We start from the raw sequence: 11,043 nt of genomic DNA, 5'->3' as shown, positions 1-11,043 counted from the left end.
AGTTTTTAATTTGTAGCCTAGTTGTAAGAAGCTGCACCATAATTCCAAAGGCACACAATTTGACTCCACCAGCATTTTTCTCCTGTGTAATTTATTGTCTCTGAAAACCCGCTGGAGGGTCAGCTGTGGGTCGGTTCCAACTTGATAGCATGCAACAACAGCAGCAGCATATTTATCTATAGATAGATAGATAGACATATGTAGATGGTGTAATTTGGTCTTGCTAGTTTTTGCCTAGTCAATCTTATGTATATAACAGAAGAAAACATTTTCAAGTCTTCTGTCTGCCAATCTCATGCATTTCCCCTCAATTTTATTTTGCAAAACATGTTGTTCATTGCAAATAATTGGTCTTTCCTGATTACAGTTCTAAAGTAAGTGAGATGAAGATTTGCCATCTTTGCTGCCAGGGAACACCCTGATTGTATTTATCTTTTTACACTCCATATAGCACATTCAGTATTTCTCATATAGTATAAATAGTTTTATGAAAAAAAAAGTTTCAGTAGAACTTTTCTGCTCATGACCTTGATGAACATCAGTTAATTTCAGAGATAAAAATTGGGTTCCTAGAATTGCTCCTTTCAATAGTGAGATGATCCATGAACATTTAAGGGTGTGGCAAAGGAACTAGATTGAGGAAATGTCAGATTCCTGCTGTTTTGGAAATTGTTACTGTATTTTTCTGTTGTGGATCTGTGGAACTCAGTGAGAACTAAGCGTCTCTCCTGCTAAGATACTGTTTCAAAGTTTGACATCCATTGGTACTTCTTTTGTTTATATTCGAGGGCTAGCTGACCCCTGGAAATCATTTTGTAGATTGAGCAGGTGTTGGTGCACCTTCTCACTCACTGCTCGTTACCATCCTGTTGAAACCAAGTCATAACTGACCCTCCAGTGGGTTTGGAAAGGCTGCAGAACCCACAGAAGGAGAGTGCCCATCTTTGCCCCGTGGAGCAACAGATGAATTCAAACGAACTATCTTTGTGTTGGCAGCACAACTTCTTGCCCTAGGCCCCTAGCGTTCCCTTATGGTCTTCTGGTGGTACCATTTGGATTGCAAGTACCATACTTGATAGGTCTGATTGGTAAAAAGGAGGGTGCTGGGTAGAGTGCTCAGAATTATTATAGACAAACCCCAAGGTATTTTCATGACTCATTATGATTGTTTATTGGAACCATAATGAGGTACTCTGTAGTAGCACCTGGATCCAGTGTTTACCCCACCTGTTTGCCATTGTTACTGTTTTATGCAGTTAAAATCCAAAAATCCCTAATCCGTGTTAATTTAAAGATTTAGAGTTAGAACCATACATAATTGGTCAGTTTGTAAGGGGGGAAACATATAATTGACATAAAAGATGTGGAGAGATGGCTAGTGAAGGGCCTGACTAATCATTGTACCAGGATAGTCTAATGTGACAGTTTCCTTGTGGTGCTCAGTGTATGGGGTTGAAGTCCTTGAGCTTCTGGGGTCCCTCTGTCCTGTGGACACTGTTTTCAGGAATAGCATGCAGTTGTTGTTAGGTGCCATCAAGTCAATTAGACTCATAATGGCCCTGGGAACAACTGCTCTAAACCTTGTTCTATGCTGTGGATCCTCATAATCTGACACACTTGAGCCCATAGTTTCAGTTACTGTGTTATTCTATCTTATTTAGGGTCTTCCTCTCTTTCACTGACCCTGCACCTTTCTAAGCATTATATCTCGTTCCAGGGAATAGGCTCTCCTAGCAGCATGCAGAAAAAGTAACTAAAAAAGCTCAGTGAGGTGACCAGAAGTGCCGAAGATTGTGTTCAGAACTAGATTCCGTCTGCTACCAAGTCAGATTCTGGTTCCTCAGAGAGTTGATTTGAGCCTAAGAGCAGATCCTGAGAAGGAATTACTTTTCTTGACAATTATATATTCTTCTAAAACAGAAAGACGATGTTGCAATTTTTCATATCCCTTTATTAAATGCTAGTGGGTATATTGCGTTGTTGTGTGCTGTCTTGTCGCCTGTGGCTGATAGTGACCCTAAGGGCAACCTGCTTTGTCCTGTGCCAATCTTATTGTCTCTGACACACCTACCCACAATACTCCAGTCACTGAATCAATCTATTTTGTAAAGGTTCTTCCTCTCCTGTGCTGTCCTTCCACCCTTCCAAGCATGACACCCCTCTCCAAGGACTGGTCCCTCCTTGCAACGTGTCCAAAGTATGTCAGATGAAGCTTCAGAATCTTTGCCTCCAAGGAGCATTAGCTAGTATCAAATGTTGAGCTGCTCTAAATCTTAGAGCTTTTTAAAAATACTGTATCTGTGCCTTCAGAGTTGTACTTTATTTTTGTCAAATTAATGAAGCATCAGATGCCTTCTTAAATTGGTTTATTTCTGAAATAGTAATTGAAGTAATTTGTAATTTCCTTAAAATAAATCTGCTAGGTGTGGTTTGTCTTTGTTTAACCCCATGTTTCACAGTGTAACCTCTTGAATTTATTTATTTTGTCTGAGTAACATAGTATTTCTCTCATATAAAACACTTCAGACAATGGGTATTTCAAAAGTATGTACTGACACTTGGTGGCAGAAAAAGACCAGTTTCAAAGCAAGCAGCGTTTTAATACAAATCTAGATTCCTTCCAAATATGTATGGTATTTTAATGATTATCTAGGTTGTTTTGTGCACAAATTATTTTCTGAGCTTCTTAAATCTTTCTTGACTTAACATTCTTTCAAATCACTAATATAGAGTTAAACTAAGAAAATATGCTTTACTTACTGGCATTTTCTCCAAAGTGAGAGAATGTTTGAAATGGGGGTGGGGGGAGGTTTGTAAAAGTTGTTAGCAAATGTTTTGAGTACAGAAAGTGATATGCATATAACAAGGGGTAATTGATGGCTATTGGACAGTATGAGGCTGATGTTGAGGGGTCATTCATCAGTAAGAGTGGCAATGAGAAGTGAAACAGATCTTGTGGATGAAAGTTGCGTTGTGTTCATACCATTAAGGGGGATCCTAGTCTCTGAATTTCTTGGTGACTAACTAACTGTATAGGACCATGATGTAATTAAAAATTACTACACTAGGTTCAAGAGCTCTGGACCCCGAGTGGTAACAAGGTACACTACAGACCCAAAGGCATGTGGTTTGAGTTAATCAGCTAGTCCGTGGGTGAAAGGTGGGCAATTTCCTACCATGCAAAACAGAGCCTCTGAAAACCCGCTGGTGGGTCAGCTATGAGTCGGTTCCCACTCAACTCAACGGCACGTAACAACGATGACAGTACTAGGCTGGTTGCCTCCTAGCTTTCCTGTGCCCTCTTCTGCATCCAGGACTGCTTGCTATCATCTTCTCTCCCACGCTTCTTTTTTTACTTTCCGTATCTATCAAGTAGCAGCATGTTTTCTCTAGATTTTGCCCACTGGCCAGGTTTACTTTGTGTGTCACTCCTTTTCTTGGATCTGAATGATGATTGGCCTTTATGAGCAATGACTAAATTCAGGAATAAGGATTTGCCTTCTCTGAGAAATCACTATAATAAATTTGAAGAAATATGAATATTCTTGTTTTGACTCTGTTGCTGATTGGCTCTCTGCTTGCTGTTACTGTTGTATGTGTTTGATGCAATTACAACTCATAGAGACCCGATGGACAGAGTAGGACTGCCCACTAAGGTTCTCAAGGCTGTAATATTTACAGGAGTTGATTGTTGTGACTTTCCCCCATAGCACTATCCTTCGAACCACTGACCATTCGTTTAGCATCTAAGTGCTTTCATTCTACTTCCTGGGCCCCTTTTGACTTCTGGACTGAAGCCTACTCTTGATACAAGGAGGAGCTTATTCTTTGAGACTCTCAGCATTCAGTGCTATTCTGAAATACCTGGAAGGTTAACATTTGGCAAAGTACATTACTTCAGGTTCACATAGACTGTGGCGAGCCAAGAACACAGAGTTTGACCAAGGCTGGAGAAGAGTCCACCTGAGCTTGAACTGAATAGGGCCCTTTCCCGGGTGCCTCAGTTATGGAACCCTTTCTTTGTTTCATTCTGAAGAGAAAAGGTATATACAAAAGCTCACAATAAACAACTGTTTAGACAAACACCTTCCGGCCTCTCCTCTTTCACGTGAGAAGACTCAAAGAGGAAGTGGACAAAGAACAAACTGACATAATAACAGATGGATTTCTGTATAAAGTTGCTGTAGTTTTCAAGGGCTTTTTCTACAGAACTTGTAAGTTACAAAACTTCCCAAGGACTGCACACCTGCTATGTCTTCAGTTATCAAGGTCATAATGAGTTACTCGTTTTTGCTGTCAAGTCAGAACCAACCCAGAGCGGACCCTGCAGCAGACTTTTAAAAGCAGCTAATTGCATTGGAGGAGATTGCCCATCTTTCTCCTGCAGAGCAGCTGGTGGATTTGAACTGCCTGCCTTTGGGATTGCAAGACATGTTCCTTCTTCTGTTCTGCTTACTGCCAGCACATCATAGGCCAGAAAGCAACAACATATTCCCTTGGTGGCTTTTGTGCTGTGGTTTATAGGCTTACACTATGAGAACTTGCATCCGCTTCTTTCCTTGACAGTGGATGTCACCAGGGAGCATCCAGCTCAGCTGAAAGTATTAGAACAGGTAAAGAAGAGTCAATGGTAGATTAAATATCTCTAGCTCCAGCAGCTGTGTTTATACTTGGTACTTATTGAAAAGTGCACTATTGTAAATATTAGTTAAAATACTGGAGTGAAGATTTTCTCTTTACCTTAAAGCTTCAAGATCGATGAGAGGGGAGTGCTGAAAGCAAGTTTATATGAAGAAAGAGTGAGGAGATAGTCTATCTGAAAAGATAGTGCACTTAGTGCACTTCACTGCAAAGTGAAATGCAGATTGATAAGCGTTGTCTATGCAGATCAACATCTAGTCTCAAAAACTCAGTCTCTGCCTGTATGTTGCCTAATTGTTACGATATTAGCAATGTAAGAATTGTTTTTTAAAAGTAGACTGCCTAGATATTCCTTTTCCCTATGTACAGATAATATCTATGAAGTCTTCCTTATCTTTCTGTATGAAATTAATGAACTATGGAGATGGAATTATCTATTTTTTTAACACTAATGTAGTGTTACTGGATGGTAATTTAGAATTTCAGATTTTTAAAGTAATTTTCAAAATGTGATAGCCTGTATGGTTATGCTTTAGGAATGATCATTATGATGAGAATTTCAGTATTTCATAGTAAATAGTGAAGAGCTTGAACCTTTTGTTTCCTTTCTTTTCGATTTATCTGTGCCCTCGTCTTACACAGTATTTTGTTGCGAGCATATGAGCTATGAGTCCTTTGATAATTGACCTAAAATAAATTACTATACTGCAGTTTCCTTATCTGGGTATAGTAATAATTACCATCAATCTCATAGGGTTATTATGATTATTAAATGAGTTAATAAATGTTTCTAGAAAAGTGCCTGTAAATAATAAATGCAGTGTAAGAGTTTCTGTTGTTGTACAGAAGATAAAAAAGAGCAATACATAGTGATAACCAAGTGACTGCTCTGTTTTGCTAACATTACTTCTTTTTCATTTCTGAACTGACTGATAGGTGCTAGGCAGGGTGTCAGGCCTCTCCTGGCAGGACACTGCCATGCAGAACCAGCCTGACACATTGGCTAGCATGACAAGAGGAGACAGCAGGAAGGCTGCAGCTCAGTTCTCGCCAGGGATGTCAGGCACTGTGTCTTAAATCCCCATGCTGATACAGGAACCTGTTGGCTGCTGCAGTGAACACGCCTCTTCTCTTCCATCTCTGTCAGGAATAGGTGTGGGTTGAACTGAGCCTGATCTGGCTGAGAGGAACTGAGGGAAGATTGTCACTGACAAGGGGTAATTAAGTGTCTACAACAAGAGGAAAATGGAAATGAAATAGAGCAAATAATAACAAGAGACATATTTACAAAAGGGAGGTGAAGATGTCATTTGAACTTTAAGAATAATCTCAGATAAGCTATGTATCATTATATGATCTGATTTTAGTTTTTAGCCAGAAAAGTAACTTTTCCCACTTAGATGGTCTAGTGGGGATGGAGTTACATTGCCAACCCAAAGGCTGGTGATTCTAATCCATGGGACAAGATGGGCAGTTTTCTCCCATGCAGTTTGCAGGCTCTGTGAGCCCATTGGAGTGTCAGCTATGTGACTCGACAGTCTTTTTGTTGTTGTTAAGTGCCTTCCAGTCACAGGCGACTCATAGCGACCCTGTGAAGGGAAGTCCTCAACGTTTGGGTGTCTCTCATCCTCTCTCCAGGTTCATAGGTTTTCCAGAGGCGAGCTATTACGGAAGTGGATGCCACTGCTCCTTCCAAGCTTGTTTTAATCAGGGAGCTCCACCCCACTCTCTGTCCGCTTTGGGTAACCAACCATTAATGCATTTGACACATCAGTGTCACAGAGTTCAGCCTTACAGCAACCACAAGTTACCGCTGTTTGGCAACTTGTACACCAGGGCTATACGACCTAGAGGAATGTCTGAACAAAAACAATGAAAGACAGGCCCAAGGGCTGCGGATTAAAAGTCACCCGCCTTTGGCTTGGTAGCATCGCTTTGTGATCTCTCTCTATGTTGATGCTATTGTTGTTAAGTGCTGTCGACTCGACAGTACAGAACAAAAATCTCTTCAGCCAGCTGACACTTAAAAAAAGAATCAGTTGGTTTAACCTTTGATTTATAGTCTTAATTTGGATTTCAAGTAATTTCCACAGGAAATATATATTCTCTGAGAGCTACTTGCATAACAGTAATAAAGTTTAGGCAAAAGTTTTGGTAGCAGAGGCCCAGCAATGCCTTCCCATATCAGCTGGACAGTTTCCTTGTCTGATATGCAGCCCGCTTGTGGTTTGATCATGAACTTGTGATTATTTTTACATCAAATAATTATATTTTTATAAAATATTTTTAAATTTTATACTGCTTTATTTAGAAAGCAGTATAGAAAAAATGTATTTTCAAATATTGTTTTTCACATTGGATCTTTCCCATTTGCTTCCCACACCTCCCCCATCAAATTGTGCAACCCTATGATTAAGGAGTAATGATTTTTTTTTAGGAGTAATGATTTTGTAAATCACTACCAAACATGGGAGAGGCTGGAGAGCATTATGCTGAGTGAACTCAGTCCCATAAGGACATACACTGTGTAAAACCATTATTGTAGAATGAGTATGAAGATCAAGGGTGGGGAAAGGTGGAAGGAGAGGACTGAGGGTGGGTGGTGGGGTGTTAATCAAGAAATTATCTTCTATTAAAAAGACCCTATATGCCTTGATAAAATCCTATATGCCTTTTTTCTCTTGCCACAGTAGCGCTTTATCGTAGAAATGAAAGATTAGTAATATGTATTTTCTTTATATACTGAGCATGAATGATTTTCACATTAGTTTTTTTGACCAATATGAATTTTTATAGTTTGAGAACCTTATGTCCTCTGCTAAAAATAAAGTGGAATGCATAGTAATATCACAACCATCTCCGATAAATTTATGTGCAGTATTAAATTATGTACAATGTTTAGCTAAAGGTAAATTATAATGTGAGTGGTTCCTGAGTAAACAATTTTTATGCTAATCATAATCTGACATTAGGTGACTCTAAAAATACTCATAAGTGCTCTCAAGGGCATTTTTTCCTAATGGTTGGCTGTTTGGGTGCTAAGTTATCATCAACAGTTTTTATTGTACATGTATTGAAGGTTACCGGGTAAATTTCAACATCGTTGATAATTATCCTAACCTGGGCCTAAAACTAGTAGGCTAAAAGGAAGTAAAACTTATCTCTAATAATTAATCAAAACAGGCTTGATAACTTTTTGTTTGATGTTCCTTGCTACTAATTTATTGTTTCAAAGTCTACTTTTCTTTTAACTTTCTCTTTCAAAGTCATGTTGCATAACTGATATTTCATATGTTGTTGTTGTTGTTTGATGCTGTTGAGTTGTAGACAACTCATAGTGACCCTATGAACGAAAGGCCTGAGCACTGTTCGTACATAGAGTTTCCAGAGGCAAGCCATTTCGGAAGTGGATGCCACTCCTGCTTCCAGGCTTGTTTTAGTCGGGAAACTCCAGCCAACACTGTCCACCATGGGTACCCATTACCATGATTGGCACATCATTATCACAGTCTTCAGCATCACAGCAACCACGAGTTACCTCTGTACAGCAACGCACACACCAGTGCTATACCACCTAGAAGAATGTTTGACAGGAAAACAATTTGAACCTAGCCAAGGGCAAGGAGAAGTTCCTGAGACCCTGGGAAGAGCCAACCAGGAAGAACATAGCCGCCTCCTCTCCCAACTGCCTTTGGGCTTAAGGCTGCCTCCTGCCTCAAACCCTAGGCCAAGCCTGGCTTGCCTCGCTCCTGGGGACAGAGCAAACCTGCACGTAAAACACATGCCCGGAAAAGCACTTGACTCCCAAGGCTTGCCACGATTCCTGCACTCACACCACCATGCTCCTTCAGGCAAGGGGAAGTTCCCGAGACCCTGGGAGAAGCCAACCAGGAAGAAATGTAGAGAGCTTTGGTGGCCTCGTGGTAAGAAGCTGTGCTGCAGTTTGAGGGCACCAGCTGCTTTGTGGGAGAAGGACTGATGCAATTAACTGCCTCTGAAAACCCCCAGGAGTGTCAGCTATGGGTTAGTTCTGACTATATAGCATGTATCAACAATAAGTGGAAGCATAAATAAGAAAACCTGAAAAATTGCCCAGTGTTTAAGATATTGTTATTGTTGCTGTTGGTGGTGGTGTTAAGTGCCATCACGTTGTAGGCAACTCATGGTAACCCTACGAATGAATGAAAGACCTGAACACTTGTATAACTTTCATCCTTTCTCCAGGTTTATAGGGTTTCCAGAGGCAAGCTATTTTGGAAGTGGATGCCACTTCTGCTTCCAAGTTTGTTTTAAGTGGGGAGCTCCACCAAACATTGTCCACCATGGGTAATCGTAATCACATTTGACACATCAGTGTCACAGTGTTCACCTTCACAGTAACCACAAGTTACCTCAATACAGCAAGTGGACACACCATGGCTATACCTAGAAGAATGTTTGATGAAAACCAATTTAAAACAGGCCTGAGGGCCGCAGATTAAAGTCACCCACCTTTGGCTTGGTGGCATCACTTTCTGTCTACTAGGCCAACTGAGCAGCTCTCTCTGTTATTATTGTTGTTGTTGTTGTTAAATACAGGTTTAAGATAAAACTTTTTTCCCCCTTTTATTTATATTTTAACGAAAGTTTACAGAAAACTTGGATTTCCATTGATTCATTTATTGCACATTTTCCTCTCCACCTCCCATTGCTTTACTCTTTAAAAAGATTCTTTAATTGTGACAAAACTAATTTTTAAATAAAATACTAGATTCTTATAAAGCATATTCAAAATTCTAAAGTACAACACCCTTTGTATAATTTTGGTGAATACCCTCCACATAATATTTCTTTACATTTCAAATAATCACAGATCTCTTAGCCTTCGTAGGTGAATATTTAGTAGCTTTAACCATTTTAATTTTTGTTGTTGTTATGTGCTGTTGAGTTGCCTACGATTCACAGCGACTCTATGTATAATAGCATTAAACCCTGCTCTGTCCCTTGTCAATATTATTATCTCTGACACACCTATTCCCATTACCTCAGTGACTGAGTCAATCCAGCTCTCTGCTCTACCAAGCATGATGTCTCTCTTCAAGGACTGGTCCTCCCTTGAACATGTCAGAACATGTACTCCCTTGAGTATGTCAGATGAAGCTTCAGAATCCTTGCCTCCAAGGAGCAGCCTGGCTTCACCCTCTCCAGGATGAACTTGTTTGTTCTTCTAGCAGTCCATGGCATATTCAGTACTCTTCTCCAACACCACTGCTCAAAGGCATCAACTCTCCTTTTATCATCCCTAGTCATGGTCCAGTTCTCTGATGCATAGCAAGTAATTGCAAGACCATGGCCTGGATCAGGTGCTCCTTTGTCTCCATACTGACATCGTTGCTCTTCAGTGCTTTGGAAAGATCTCTGATAGGAGGCTTTCCCCAATGCGATTCATCTTTTAATTTCCTGGCTGCTGGTACCAAGATTATTGATTATAGAGCCAAGCAACCTGATGCTGTCAACTATCTCAATCTCTTCACCATCCACACTGATGCTGCCAATTGGCCCAGTAGTGAGAATCTTGATGTTGAGCTTCAAGCCATATTGAAGGCTGCAGTTCTTGACCTTCTGCAGCAAGTGCTTCAGGTCCTCCTCAGTTTCAGCAAGTAGGCTTGTGTCATCAGCATAATGTAGACTGTTGATGAGTCTACCTCCAGTCCTGATGCCACACTTCTCCTCATAGAGCCCAGCCTCCTGGATAATCTGTTCTGCATATAGATTGAAAAGATATAGGACACTACCTTGACGCACACCCCTCCCAATTTTGAACCATGCATTGTTCCCTTGCTCTGTTCTGACGACTGCCTCCTGGTCCAAGTATATGTTTCACATAAGCACAATAAAATGTAGCATTCCTAAAATGTTATATAAGCAGGTCTTGTTTTATTGTGCTTTGCTTCATTGCTGCTCTCAAAAAGTATCCAGAGAACAAAAAATCATTCTAGTGTTACAATAAGAAAAAATTTTTTACCTACTATTTAGTAGGTAAACACTTTACTTACTGTTGTTGTCAATCCCAACTTGTTACAGCACTGTAAGACAGAGTAGAACTGCCCCAGAAGGTTTTCATAATTTTCTCAGGGCTTCTCCCTTTGAGCTGTGGTGTTGGAGAAGAGCACTGAGTATTCCATGGACAGCCAAGTGAACAAACAGATATATTGGAGAGGGTGCAGCCTGAGTGCTTGTTAGTGGCAAGAATGATGAAGCTTCACCTAACATACCTTGGGCATGTTGCTGGGAGGTGCTGTTCCTTTGAGAAGGACATGGTGCTGGGAAGGATGGAAGTTTGGTGAAGAAGAGGACCTCAACCAGGTGGTTTGATACAGTGAGTGACTGCTACAGTGGGCTCTTTTGTGTCAGGAAGTGTGA

General features: G+C 40.4%; 1 protein-coding gene across 1 annotated transcript in view; it reads left to right on the top strand.

Annotated features, from left to right (window-relative positions):
• The window catches only part of AKAP7 (A kinase (PRKA) anchor protein 7), a 184,675-nt gene that overhangs the window by 63,250 nt on the left and 110,382 nt on the right, over nucleotides 1-11,043 (top strand). The gene's annotated exons all lie outside the window — the stretch shown is intronic.

The sequence above is a fragment of the Elephantulus edwardii genome, unplaced genomic scaffold (assembly GCF_000299155.1).
Source record: "Elephantulus edwardii isolate Elephantulus edwardi_28Jun2011 unplaced genomic scaffold, EleEdw1.0 scaffold00039, whole genome shotgun sequence".
NCBI classification, from domain to species: domain Eukaryota; kingdom Metazoa; phylum Chordata; class Mammalia; order Macroscelidea; family Macroscelididae; genus Elephantulus; species Elephantulus edwardii.
The sequence above is the reverse complement of the archived record's forward strand: the minus strand, read 5'-3'. Positions and strand labels throughout refer to the sequence as shown.